The sequence below is a fragment of the Anguilla anguilla genome, chromosome 10 (genome assembly GCF_013347855.1).
Source record: "Anguilla anguilla isolate fAngAng1 chromosome 10, fAngAng1.pri, whole genome shotgun sequence".
NCBI classification, from domain to species: Eukaryota; Metazoa; Chordata; class Actinopteri; order Anguilliformes; family Anguillidae; genus Anguilla; species Anguilla anguilla.
The window spans coordinates 23269105-23280393 of NC_049210.1; the positions used below are offsets into that span (position 1 = coordinate 23269105).

General features: G+C 49.5%; 1 long non-coding RNA gene across 1 annotated transcript; it reads left to right on the plus strand.

Moving 5' to 3' along the window:
• The first annotated feature begins 9066 nt into the window (after positions 1-9066).
• LOC118237464 lies at positions 9067-10387 on the plus strand. The gene is made up of 2 exons (XR_004767177.1): positions 9067-9542; positions 10097-10387. It is a non-coding gene; the product is annotated as an uncharacterized LOC118237464 (long non-coding RNA).
• Positions 10388-11289: the final 902 nt, after the last annotated feature.

The window sequence follows — 11289 nt, forward strand, 5'->3', positions numbered from 1 at the left end:
GTATGCCAGTGGCCTCGTGTCAGCAGTCAACCAATCATCCTTACGGCGTATGCGGGCACTGGTTGTCAACTACGCGCTTTTAAATTTTTGAGGAGGTACGTGGTCTGCAACCGTCACACATGCCGCACATTCCGCACAACCCCTACGCAGACCCATTTGTATGTGTACTACGCAGAAGTATAAAACAGCTTTAACTCGTAGAATTCTGAGAGAAAAAAAATAAGGGGGCTGCTGGATAACTTTGTAGAACTGTTTAATTACTTGTTTTAGGTTAGAGTGTTGCATTTTAATTAAGTAAAACATGACCAAACATTACAAATCAGTTTTCCATCAGCTGTAAAAATAAAATAAATAAATGCAGGTTGCCCTTTACAAACAGACTGCTTGCTCCATGTGGAACCAGAATTCTACACAAAAGGGACAATCATTAGCTTTAGCCGCGTTTCCACCGCAGGAACTTTACCCCGGAACTAGGAACCTTTTGAGGCACTCGGTGCCTTTCGACCGCAGGAACTAGGGTCTAAATTAAGTTCCGGGGACTTTATTTTACCCCCAAAAAAGTCCCTGCTCGGGGGGTAGTACTTTCCAAAAGTACCGTAACTTTTGGGGTGGGGCGCAAGCGCTGAAAATTTCTGATTATTCAACGACTTGCAGTGTTTTATTTCAACCGCCATTTTTAAAAATCTGCAGCCGCAAACCGATTTATTTTCATAATAACTTGAAATCAAACTTGTATGTTACGGGGCACAGCAGCCTACTTTTGGTTATAGCCTGCCAACGTCTTGGATTTATAACATGTGTGCTCTTCTGTTCTTTTCTTGCTTTAGTATTCATTTTATAAATTGTTAAGCATTCGTGCTGGGACAGCATATTACGTAAAACATTCAAACAGTTTAATTCGGTTGCTGAATATTTTCTTCCGGATTTTCTTTGTTAGCCCGTTGTAATTGTCAGGGTGGGTGCGGGAATGGACCCAAACGCAGAGTAAAAAACCAAAAGTCCAAAAATGGGGAAAACAAGACTTTAATAAACTAAAACACGGAACAGAGCTTCGCAGGGCGAAAATTACAAACAACAAAAACCTCAAAAATTCACAAGAAAACAAAAATACAAAATACAAAAACGAGGGAAAACAGGGCAGGTAGGGCACATTCAGGCAAACAACAGGTAAACGGGAAACAGGCAGGAACAGGAACAAACAGGTCACCGAAACAAACAGGCAGGTAGCAAACCAAAAGATTCCAGCGCCTGAGTCTGGGGAGAGGGAGGCTTAAATAGAAAGACGCAGACGAGACACAGGAGGGCACGATGAACAATCAAGCCACAGAGAGGGAGGGGAACACGAGACAAAACGCAACTAATAATTAGATAATTAGAACCAATAAGACAATTAACAGAACAAAAAACCGAGGTGCCGCCCTCTGGCGGCCCAACAGAGAAACAACACAGGGGGAAGACACAGAACCCTGACAGTACCCCCCCCCCCAAGGGACGGCTCCTGACGTCCCAGGAGGCCGACCCTGGGAGGGGGTGAACTGGAGGGCGGGGACAGGGAAACAGAACACAGGAGACACAGGACTGGGCAGGACCCGGGCGACACGGGGAGACTCAGGGCTGGGCAGGACTCGGGGAAACTCAGGGCCCGCACATCGGGCGACACGGGGAAACTCAGGGCCCGCACATCGGGCGACACGGGGGAAACTCAGGGCCCGCACATCGGGCGACACGGGGGAAACTCAGGGCCCGCACATCGGGCGACACGGGGGAAACTCAGGGCCCGCACATCGGGCGACATGGGGGAAACTCAGGGCCCGCACATCGGGCGACACGGGGGAAACTCAGGGCCTGCACATCGGGCGACACGGGGGAAACTCAGGGCCCGCACATCGGGCGACACGGGGGAAACTCAGGGCCCGCACATCGGGCGACACGGGGGAAACTCAGGGCCCGCACATCGGGCGACACGGGGGAAACTCAGGGCCCGCACATCGGGCGACACGGGGGAAACTCAGGGCCCGCACATCGGGCGACACGGGGGAAACTCAGGGCCCGCACACCGGGCGACACGGGGGAAACTCAGGGCCCGCACATCGGGCGACACGGGGGAAACTCAGGGCCCGCACATCGGGCGACACGGGGGAAACTCAGGGCCCGCACATCGGGCGACACGGGGGAAATTCAGGGCCCGCACTCCGGGCGACACGGGGGAAATTCAGGGCCCGCACTCCGGGCGACACGGGGAAATTCAGGGCCCGCACTCCGGGCGACACGGGGAAATTCAGGGCCCGCACTCCGGGCGACACGGGGAAATTCAGGGCCCGCACTCCGGGCGACACGGGGAAATTCAGGGCCCGCACTCCGGGCGACACGGGGACTCAGGAAACCAGGGGGGACTCAGGAAACCAGGGGGGACTTGGACAGGGGCAAGGCAGACATACAGGACAGGACTGAGACGGGGCACGACAACACTGGACTGGGTTGGACAAGACTGAGGGGGAAACAGACTGCCAGATACTGGCACAATCGGGAGACCTACAAGGACAGACACAGGGACAAGCAGGCGGGGAGGCACACGGCGACACCGACGGACACACAAAGGGACAGGCAGACAGGGAAGGCGAGGGGGGAGCCCAACAACTGACATAGGGACTGACACACAGGCAAACAAGACAAAACACACGCGGACTGGCACACTGACAGGCAGACAGGCGGGCAAACACGTTGGCCGATGGGCTGACGGCTTGGGGGGCAGACAAACAGGCCAACAAACTGGCTGACACAGATACGGGTAGACCAACAGACAAACAGGCGGGCAGACAATTAGACAGGGGGGCCGGGGAACACACGGACACACGGTTGGGAGGACGAACACCAAAGGGAGAATGGACACCAGGGGGAGCGACGAGACCGGGGGAGGGACGACCACTGGGGGGAGCGACGAGACCGGGGGAGGGACGACCACTGGGGGGGAGGACGGACTCCGGGGAAGAGACGATCACTGGGGGAAGGACCGACACCGGGGGAGAGACGACCACTGGGGGGAGCGACGAGCCCGGGGGAGGACGGACTCCGGGGAAGAGACGACCACTGGGGGAAGCGACGACACCGGGGGAGGGACGACCACTGGGGGAAGCGACGACACCGGGGGAGAGACGAACACTGGAGGACGAGGGAACACTAGAGCACGAGGGAACACTGGAGCACGAGGGAACACTGGAGCACGAGGGAACACTGGAGCACGAGTGAACACTAGGGGGCGCCGGAGCTACAGGGGGCGCCGGAGCTACAGGGGGCGCCGGAGCTCCGGGCAGGGCAGGAGAACCGGGCAGGGCAGGAGACAGGGACACAGACCCCAGCTGCAGGGAACCCGGCTGGGCCGGAAACAGGGACACAGACCCCAGCCGTAGGGAACCCAGCTGGGCAGGAGAAATCTCCTGGGCGCGGGACGAAGCGTGAGGCTTCTCCAGGGCACGGGACGAAGCATGAGGCTTCTCCAGGGCGCGGGGCTGAGCAGGCAGCTCCTGCAGAGGGACGGCGGGCCGAGCAGGCAGCTCCTGCAGAGGGACGGCGGGCCGAGCAGGCAGCTCCTGCAGAGGGACGGCGGGCCGAGCAGGCAGCTCCTGCAGAGGGACGGCGGGCCGAGCAGGCAGCTCCTGCAGAGGGACGGCGGGCCGAGCAGGCAGCTCCTGCAGAGGGACGGCGGGCCGAGCAGGCAGCTCCTGCAGAGGGACGGCGGGCCGAGCAGGCAGCTCCTGCAGAGGGACGGCGGGCCGAGCAGGCAGCTCCTGCAGAGGGACGGCGGGCCGAGCAGGCAGCTCCTGCAGAGGGACGGCGGGCCGAGCAGGCAGCTCCTGCAGAGGGACGGCGGGCCGAGCAGGCAGGGCAGCGGACTCCTCCGGCGGGACGGCGGGCTCCGGTTCGCAGGGCAGTGAGTACCTCTCTGCCAGAGGGGGCATATCTGCCACCCCCCGGAGGTACTCGTCCCAGTGCAGGGCTGTAGCGAACAGAATTTCGAAGCTCCCGCACTTGTCCATGCCAGAGTACACGAGCCCGCCGTGGAGGGGGTCCCTCATGTTGTCTTTGAATAACTGGCACACGATTGACTGGGGAAGGTTGGCCTTAGCGGCCACGGCGCGGAACTCCCCCACGTAGTCCAGAAATGGGCGCGACCCCTGGCACGTATCAAATAGTTTGTCCGCCCACTGACTACTGGACAGGGGAGCCTGCCCAACGGCAGGACCAGGACCGGAGGCCTCCCCAGCCACCACCGGCTTGCTCCAGACCGGAGGCATGGCCAGCAAACAAAAACCCCGAGGAGAGAAAAAAAAAATGGGGGAAGAAGAAAAAAAAAAAAAAAAAACTCTGCTGGGTCCGGTACTGGCTGGAATCTTCTGTCAGGGTGGGTGCGGGAATGGACCCAAACGCAGAGTAAAAAACCGAAAGTCCAAAAATGGGGAAAACAAGACTTTAATAAACTAAAACACGGAACAGAGCTTCGCAGGGCGAAAATTACAAACAGCAAAAACCTCAAAAATTCACAAAAAAACAAAAATACAAAATCCAAAAACGAGGGAAAACAGGGCAGGTAGGGCACAGGCAGGCAAACAACAGGTAAACGGGAAACAGGCAGGAACAGGAACAAACAGGTCACCGAAACAAACAGGCAGGTAGCAAACCAAAAGATTCCAGCGCCTGAGTCTGGGGAGAGGGAGGCTTAAATAGAAAGACGCAGACGAGACACAGGAGGGCACGATGAACAATCAAGCCACAGAGAGGGAGGGGAACACGAGACAAAACGCAACTAATAATTAGAACCAATAAGACAATTAACAGAACAAAAAACCGAGGTGCCGCCATCTGGCGGCCCAACAGAGAAACAACACAGGGGGAAGACACAGAACCCTGACAGTAATTGACTCAAAACGTTTGATACAGTTATGTGAGGTATGCGGTAGTTCTGCGTAATTTACATTGGTGATACAGTAAAAGCAAACTGGAAATCACCTTTCGCACTTTTTGTCAGGGTAAAATAACAGGTTAATTCTAGTAATCGTCCCTTTTGCTTTTTCAGACTGCCATAATTTTACTCTGCCATTCTTCAATTCCACAAAAAGACTAGGAAGACTATGGACTAATTTATGGTGCATGGTTCGCATCTGGAGGGCACACTTCGCTGCTCGGCTAGCAGTAACTTAAGGAAAGCAAACGGTGGCTGTACCACTGTTAATTTAAATTTTCGCGCAAGTCCGAGTTTTCGTTCTATTCTTGTCATTTTGCGATTAGCCTATATGGAATTGACGATGAGAAAGTAATCAATTCAACAGCAAATCAATTCAACGACGTGTGCATGTTTTCTGCTGTTGTTGCCAGTTATTTGTGGAATGTGAATGCATTCTGTCGCCTCGGATGTCAAGACATGAAAGTGAATGTTCGCATAAGAACATAATGAATGTGTTTGAGAGGATACATAAAACAGTTACAATCTGACTATTAGCCTGTTATATCCTATTTGTTGCATAAGAACGGTCCAAGTCCAACTACCAACGACAGTTTTGCTTGACAAAGGGAGCATCGCGTAGTTCTGGCAGGCCACGAGAGTCAAGCGCTCCGGCTGAATCAGCTGATGGCTCAGCAGAGTGATGTTGGCCTATCACAGTACATTCACTAACAGGGCGGTCTACTTAAACAGCCTCCTTCTACTCATTCGGCTGCTCCTCCTGCATGCAAGCGCTGCACATTGCTTCGTAAATCGGTGCTTCTTCCTGCAATCCAGCTACGGCATGCTGCCAGTGTAAACCATGTCTGCTTGCTACATGTTAGCTGCTAGTCTAAGCTCACAGCCTAGGCACTATGAGGAAGTCTTGCTATTTATTTGCATTGCTCCTTACCTCTAAGCTCTATAGCTGCAGCAGGCAGGCGATCCATTTGGGGCCAGCTACGCAAAGCGTTGTTTAAGCGGCATATTCCAGATATTGAGGATACCGGTGCACTGTCTTCACTGCTAACTGGCCAGGGAGCTTCATTCAAGGAGCACTGCTTTGCGGCGGCCACCGCCCCTCCATGGAGGACGCCATGTTCAAGCCTGGAAGCTGCTGCCACGTCCATATCTGCTAGCTGCAGATTCTTGTCGGGTAATGTCATCAACCTTATTTAAATTCTGCTGAGCTCTGAGTCTAGCGGTCAACGCATAATATACACAGTGTTGCCAACTATTTCTATGGAAAGTAGCTATGGCATCCTCTAAAAGTCGCTAAATTGACAACACCGAATATACACATTCGATTGCGGGGACGTCTCACAGAGGGGCTGATTTCACGAATATCGCAAGTCTTTCGCTAAAAGCGGAAACGTTCCAACATATGCGGGCACAAGTTAATGGCATGCTTATTGTCGAGTTTCTCACCACCAGAGTCAACGCTAGATGCTGTCACTGCTAAAGAATCCCTGGCGTGAATGCTTTCGACTACCTTCCGGAACGCAGTAGAATTGGGTCGTACGCTACATCCCCTACTTGATCAGAGCGGGGTCTTCTAATCAATCGTTTTACGCGAATTTGGGATTCATGCACGTAAATCTAAGCGGAAATGTCTGAATTGGGAAAACGCCAAAGTTCTCACGCTTGGCTGAGATGGAAAAGTAGGCGTATCGATAAAGAATCTTTGTTCATTGTGAACGGCTAATAGATTAAAGGCAGTCCATACCACGCAGCTACTAGTTAGCCCCCATGTCTCACACGGGCTATAGTTTGTGTATTTGTAGGCTAATGGCCTACTTCCTGGTGTAAACAGTTATTCCGGAAGGATTGGGCTGTGAGATGGCAGTTAAACTCTGGCTGTTATAGGATTGGCAGATTTAACATGGGCGGCAGGGCGTGTTGCAAAGAGCAGAGATGCAGAGTCGTCTAAATTGTTCAAAGCTGCATTCTACCCTTCGTTGAATCGCTACACTACAAGGAGTGTTAGACTGTTACCGGCAAGTAGGCTACAGCCAATGTTGTAAAAATGCAAACCAGCTTCGGCTTTCAACTTCAGAAACAGAAAGTTTTCTCCACTGATTCACGATTTGCGCTTAAAAAGCCGGTTCCCTATCGGGACCCAATCATCGCGACAGAAAAATGAAAACATTAAATTCATATTGGTTTTAAATCTGCGAGGATACAATTTGGTTGGCTATCTAATTTAGCTGTCAGATCACGATGCTGAATGTTTAGGGATTGCTAATGTCCATTGTAATGAGACAAATTAGGCTTAACGTTGTCTCGTCCAACTGGTTCTCTCAATATTGTACTGTTGCAAGACGCGAATGCGTATGTTCCGCATTCATAAGTGTATCGTTGTATTCCATGACACTTAAACGGGCATTTAGGCTTATCACAGCGGAGAAGGGATTTCACGCGGCCTTCTCCACGTCACTGCTCTGACCTCTTCACCGTGCATGCGATCACGCATGTGACTACATGACTGAGCACATATGTCGGGAAAAAATTATACCTCCTGCTACGGACATGCTCCACATAGCCTAGGTACTGGCCTCGCCGTCTCTACAATTGCATGCTCACGCGAATGGCGTTGGGCGTCATCCATTGCATCTGTTCCCGGTTATGGCTGGTTCCAGGCAGATTTGTAGCATGTGCTTTCGCAACTTTGTCATAGTTTCTTTAATCGTACATTGCATTTTCGTCTAAATAGAGTGCAATACGATGGATTAAAAAAAAATTTTTTTTAAAGACTGGTTCCAATTCCTCTCCTAATATACTCATTCGGTAAGCATATTAGTAATGCAATGTGACGCTTTAAAGCAGCCCACTGTGCCCAACTGTTAAATAATATTTAAATAGTGACGTATTGAGAAATAATTCTTTGAACCTTATTGCTTCGATGCCCGCCCTCGCCCGGAATGGCCTTTATGTCAGGGAATTAAGAGAAACTCAAAAACACGATCGCAAATCGTCTCGGCTTTCGGGACCTGGCTAGGCATCTTTTCCAGCGTATCCATTTGGCAGGAGTCGCTTCCGATAGCGCAACGCAAGATTAGCCTCATCGTGACGCCTGATGGGCAGAAGCAGTAATATGTTCATCCAATCTCTGCATAATGCATTTCCCCACAATTTTTAAAAGATGCATATACTCTTCAGCCTCATAACTCCGTTCACAACTGGTCTCTCCTTTAAGGCAAGAGTTTCAACCCCGAAGTACCCACTGTTGGAAACTGCATTTCCTTATGCTTCATGGTTCTTTATATGATCTCACCATGGCAAATATGCTTAAATTAGCTATATTTTGTATACACCTCAAGCTTTTAATCTGAGAAAATGAAGGAACTCGTGTCATTATTGCATACTAGCGCTGTTTTCCATCCTCTCCTCCATGACCCGGTACCTGTGGTGGCGCCCCCATGCAAGCCCTGAGGAGCCTTCATTGGGAAATTCCATGACGAAATCTGGTTGCTGTCCGCCTCCGTCTCATTGGCAATGTGGTCCCCGAAGTTCTACACCACCACTCCTGCTCCAGTGCGGCAATGACAGCAGTGATGGTTCCCGGCATCCTCAGTGAAGCTACGGGGCTTTGGACATGTACTTCTCCATCCGTTGGCATTGACATAATTTCCGTTCAAAAGCTATGAGCTTTGAAGTATAGGAGCACGGCTGCTACTGTCCACTGGCAAGTACCGGTGTCGCAGCCGCCAATGTTTCCTCTATAATCAGTTTCCTGCTGCTGCTAGTGCTGCTGCTACTGCTACTGCTGCTGCTGCTAGTGCTGCTGCTACTGCTGCTGCTGGGTGCTACTGCTGCTGCTGCGTTACTGCTGCCACTACTGCTGATGTTACTGCTACTGTGTTACTGCTGCTGATGCTACTGCTCCTAGACATAGCTCAGGAGGTAAGACCGATTGTCTGGCAGTCGGAGGGTTGCCGGTTCAAACCCCGCCCTGGGCGTGTCGAAGTGTCCTTGAGCAAGACACCTAACCCCTAACTGCTCTGGCGAATGAGAGGCATCAATTGTAAAGCGCTTTGGATAAAAGCGCTATATAAATGCAGTCCATTTACCATTTACCATTCCTACTGCTCCTGCTGTTTATTGCTGCTGCTGCTGCTGCTACTACTACCGAAAGAGGATTCATTACACTAATATGAGTAGTATATTTCCCTCTAATTGGTTTAAATCTCTGTGCTGGGGGGAAATACCAACAAGCTGTTGGTACACATAGCCTAATAATATTTGGTGATTAGTTTGAATGGCCTTGGGCTTACGAGGTAGCTAAGCCATTGACTGACATGCTTGTCACAATCAACAACCTGAGCCGACCAGAGGAGGATGGGTTTCCCCCTTGAGCCTGGTTCCTTCCTATGTGCCACAGGGAGTTTTCCTTGCCACTGTCACCTTAGGCTTGTGTAACAAGTGCTTCAATACTAACACCGTTACTAGAATGGATAAAATCAGGTAAGTATGGACCAGATCAGAAGACAACAGATTCGACTCGAGAGAGAGAGGCGGTTTGCACATCAAGAATGAAGCACACGGAAGCAGGATCTGTATTTCAAAGGTAAGAGAAGGATTTTTTAATTTTTATTTTAATTTTCCCTTTTTTGGTTCTCTGTACCCTTTGTTTTTTATTACAAAGTAGAAAGCATTAAACAACAACAGTACACATATCTACAAAATGGGAAAAGGAAAAAATACAAGTTGGTCCCAAGCCCTTTTACTTTGTGTCTGTATTTATATTTTCTCTGGTTCCACTAATTATTTATACCTTAACCATACTTTTAGTATTTCTTTGATGTGTTTCAGTTAATCCCTATTATTAGTTATTTGGTTCTAGTATGATTTGTCACTAATAAGACTTTAGGACTTTTATTTTGGAACCAGGACTTTTATTTTAAAACCAAAATCCTTATGTAGTATTACTGAAAGTACCTATGCAAAGGAAACTTATCACACTATAACACCAAAACACTTTTCTAAAACACTATCTGTGCAAATCAGTTTAGTCCGTGTGGTGGTTGGACCACTTGTTGCTGAATTCCAGTGTGTAGAATTCAAACTCTTGTCCTACCACCATTTTAGAAGGCACAATTGAACTCTTTCCTTCTCTTTAAGATTTCAGGTCGATCACATGGGTGGCTCGCCAGTCCGCGCACCGCTGTAGCTCTCCAGGGAAGGCAAGCAGGGGCGGACGAATCCAGGATCCAGCACAGCGGTTCAAATCCAACAACAACAAAAAACAACACACCAACAAAAAAAAAAAACCTGGCCTTGCAACACAAAGCCAAAAGACTCATCAGTAGTCTGTACATTCAGATTAAGACATAGTATACACTGTGAACATCAAAATTGTATAACACTTGTAACCTTCCATTTACTCTGTTAAATAAACTTAGTGAAAGCTTATATCAATTGTCAATCTGTTCTCATTCTGTCAGCATATCTAGATTCTGATTAACTGGAAGTAGAATTAGCCACCATTAGCTCACTCAATTCACTACTCATATCTTGCAGTGCTTCCAAACTCACCCACTGACGTTTCCTCGCAGCACTAGCTAGCTAGCTAGCTAGTTACGTTAGCTTTCTAATAAAAGGTACCACAACATACATTCGTTTTAAGTAACATTTAACAAAGAGTACGCCGATGTGGCTTCGATATGCGATTACACAGGAGATACACTTTCAGAACACAACCGGAGAATTTTCAAATGCCCTTCCTCTAGCTAACGTTACATCACATTGTCCCCGCTTCAATATATTTTCAGCTTGCTATGTGGCGAACTGCCTGGTTCGTCTACCACCACAGTCACAAAGCAGGAAACAGCCCTGCTGTTAGCCCGGCCTACACCCCACACATCAATTATACACATTTGCCGGTTTAGCCGCGAGTTGCTATAGCTAGCCAACTTAGCTAGCTGCTACTACCAGAGCTTTAAATCACATGAAGCTAGCTACTTAGCAACCTTCATTTTCGGATCTTTTTTTATTATGACTACGTTTAACATTTTCGTTTCTGAACACACCCAAGCTAACTGACACTACGGCAGTGAAATAAGATAGATAGTCTTAGAATGGGAACTCATCAAGGGAATATGTTCAAAGTTGTTCAAAGTTCGGTTTTCAACGATCTTAATGGCGAATGCAGAAAATTTTCTTTCACGCGGTCGTCACACGGGGCGATAGAAGAACGTTGCAAATCTTCGTTATTTCTTTATAAATCTGTTTCCTTTCAAGTTACTGTCACTCCTCAATAAAATATCTTCAATTGTATCCTAAATTCACTTGTAATTCACTTCGAATTAGCTTAA